This window comes from Setaria italica, chromosome II (assembly GCF_000263155.2).
Source record: "Setaria italica strain Yugu1 chromosome II, Setaria_italica_v2.0, whole genome shotgun sequence".
Taxonomy (NCBI): Eukaryota; Viridiplantae; Streptophyta; class Magnoliopsida; order Poales; family Poaceae; genus Setaria; species Setaria italica.
The window spans coordinates 23871533-23875260 of NC_028451.1; positions in this window are offsets into that span (position 1 = coordinate 23871533).

Genomic DNA, 3728 nt, shown 5'->3' on the forward strand with positions numbered 1-3728 from the left:
GATTGCATAAATATATGTATAAGTATACCTTATAGTGAGGTTGCCGACGGTGCATGCAGCTCACATGAGGTCCGTTGCGTGATGGCATCCACGGGGAACCGTTGCTCCTCCACGGGTAACCTGGGCGTCTGCGCATCGGGGACCCCTGTAGAAGCACAACTGCTCCCGAGGCGTTGAGAAGGGCTGGCGGTGTGAGGATTCGGCAATGCTCCAGATTGCGCCAACTCCGCAACTGCGTCGGCCACCCGCCGATTGATTTCATCCATCATTCGTTGTTCTAGCATCTGCCGCCAGCTCTCCTCCATCTGTTCCTTTCTTCGCTTCCGGCTTCTGTAAGAGGCGCTGTCGCCTCGGAAAGCGAACTTCCACGGAACCACCCCGAAGCCCCGGCAACGTCCTGGGTGCTCTGGATTACCGAGGGCCAATGTGAGCTCATCATTTTCTCGGTCCACCCTCAACCTCCCAGCCTTGGAATCTTCAATGTTCTTCATGAGATGTTCGGCCTTCTCACGTATTCTGTCATTGAAAATCAGCGTCCCATCCTCTTGGCTTAGGGAGCCTCCATGAGCGTAGTACCAGTTCTTTGATCGTTCGGGCCATTCAATAGTTGCAGGTATGATTCCCCGTTCGATCAGATCTTGTTCCATCTTTCTCCACTTGGGAATTGCTGAGCCATACCCACCTCGCCCCAAATGATGGTGGTAGCCCTTCTGACTAGCATTTGCAACGTTGGTCGTGATCTTTTTCACACCTTCTTCACTCCTCTTGTATTCAACAAATGCATCCCAGTGGTCCCTCAACTTGGGCCACGCATTGAAGTCTGGAGTTTTGCCCTTCTTGATGTAGTGGGTGTCCAGCATCTTCTTGAATGTCTGGAATTGAGTAGCCATCTTCTTAAGTGTCCAGGCTTTGACATCCTTCTCGCTATAATCTTCGGGGAATGTGAAATGCCTCTTCACGTCTTCCCACAGCATATTCTTTTCTGTCTCTGGAAGGGCGTACGGATTATCGCTTCTGCCCTTCCATTCTCTGATGCTGATAGGCACGTTGTCCCGGACGATTGCCCCGATTTGACTAACATACTTCTTTGCGACTTTCTCGGGAGCAACCGGCCTGCCCTCATCTGTAACTTCGGTGATGACAAGCCTCCCTTCCATCACCTTTGTACGACCTCGGGTCTTCTGCCCTTGTGTCGATCCGGAGGGCTAACAGTTTAAGATTCGTTAATTAGTACGTACTAGTAGCGGTGGCGTGAAACAATACAAGAATGGTTGTATATACCTCGCCGGAACCTTCCGCCACGGTAAGTTGTTGCTGCGGCTGTTGCTCTTCATTCACATCGGCAGACATGTTGAGGAACATGTCCGCCTGGGTGCCCTCTTCATCCGTGTATGATAGTGGAACGTTGTCGCCACTACCATCACCAGCGATTATCTGCTCCATGATATACCTTGCGGTCTCATCGTCTGCCATTTCAACTATTGCTGCAAACATACATCGAATCATACATGACAGTCATACAAATCGTCTTAATACAAATTTGTATATAATCACAGTTCGGAATCATACATGTATATAAAGAAATCATAAAATAACATGAATCGTACAAAGTCCGGAATCTTTATACAAATTTCTATGAATTTATACAAATTTCTATGAATTTCTATGAATTTCTATAAATTTCTATGAATTTCTATGAATTTCTATGAATTTATACAAATTTCTATGAATTTCTACGAATTTCTATGAATTTCTACGAATTTCTACGAATTTCTACGAATTTTGACGAATTTCTACGAATTTCTACGACGGCGATAAGGGCGGCGAAGGCGGGACGACGGCGGTCAGGGCGGCGGAGGCGGTTCACCGGAACCACGGGCGGTGCCTAAGCTACTACGTTGTGATGGGCGGCAGGACGGCGGCGATCACGTCGACTACTCGGCGGCGATCACGACGGCTACAAGGCGACTCTCACGGTAGCTACTCGGCGGGACGGCGGCGATCACGACGGCGGGGTAGCTACTCGGCGGGACGGCGGCGATCACGACGGCGGGACGGTAGTTAACAACCTAACAACAAATCTAAAAATCTAACTTAACAAACTAACTAGAAATCTAAAAATCTAACTTAACAAAATTACAATTCCATTAAAAATTAAAAATTAAAAGAAAACCGCCAGCTCTCCCGGCGCACCGGCCGGCGCGGCAGACCTCTCGCGCGCGGGGCGGCGGCCGGGGCGGCGGGACGGCGGCGGCCGGGGCGGCCTGACGGCGGCGGCCGGGGCGGCGTGACGGCGGGACGGCGGCGGCCGGGCGGCGTGCGGGCCGGACAGCGGCGGCCGGGGCGGCGACGAGGACGAAGATCGACGACGACGGCGGGACGACGGCGGCCGAGGCGACGACGACGGCGGCGGCCGGCGAGGGGCGACGAGCGGCGACGAGGATGGAGCCGGCGACGAGGGGCGATGCAGCCGGCGAGGGAGGCGGACGGGCGGCGACGGGCGGAGAGGGAGGCGGACGGGCGGCGACGGGCGGAGAGGGAGGCGGACGGGCGGCGACGGGCGAGGGAGGCGGACGGGCGACGACGACGGCGCAATGTGGGACGACGACGGCGGCGGCCGGCGAGGGAGGCGGACGGGCGGCGACGGGCGGAGAGCGCGGGACTTGCGAAAATTTCGCTAAGTGTGGAACTGGCGGGGGGTAGAAGGGAGTACAGTGCTTTTAACCCCCCCCCTTTTATCCCGGTTCGTAACGGTACCCGGGACAAAAGGGCCTTTTGTCCCGGGTCCCGTCACCAACCGGGATAAAAGGGTACGTTCGGGCGGGAGACGAAACGTACCCTTTTATCCCGGTTGCCGTTTGCAACCGGGATAAAAGGGGGGCCTTTTGTCCCGGTTGCTGTTAGCACCCGGGACAAAAGGTCTTTTTTCCTATTTTCCTTCTCCCGCCTGTTTTTTGGAAATGGATTTTATTTAACCTTTTCACTGCATTCCAGGATGAAAAACAAAACCTTCTCAGATTTTGTACATGCAAAAATATATTTAATTAACGAGTAAATTGACAATAAGTATGAAGTAATCATTATTTCTATACCAACTCATGTAGCCTGTAAAATATTTATTTTACTGCATTGCTGTGATCAATAAATTATTCAATTAAATTATTTGAATGCGCAGAAAAATCCATGTTAGTATGTGGTTAACAATGTTCATGTATATCTAAAAAATCTTCACCTAACAAATTTAATAACACATGAAATCATACATAGGGTAAATTACAAATTGTATCAATTAATACACAAAGGTCATGCACATTTAACGCATTACAATACAACGTTGTAAAATTTCTTCTTCACGAAAGTTCCTTGATCATGATCGCGGCGTAAGTACGGAGCCTCTTCTTTGGACAGCAGGATGCTTGGATCAACTTCAACGTCGAATGGAGGCATGCCATCAAACTGATCATAATCATCTGATTGGTCTGTTTTATCCTCGACTCCCACGATTTTTCTTTTACCTGGAAGAACTATGTGGCACTTTGGCTCCCATGTCTCTTCTGGATTCCTCTTGGGTTTGCTGCACATGTCCTTCACATAGAACACCTGATGCACATCATTGGCAAGTACGAATGGGTCATCACTGTATCCAGTCTTGCTCAGATCTACTATTGTCATTCCGTACTGATCTTTGGTGACGGCAGTTAGCTTCACCCAATTGCAAAGAAATAGAG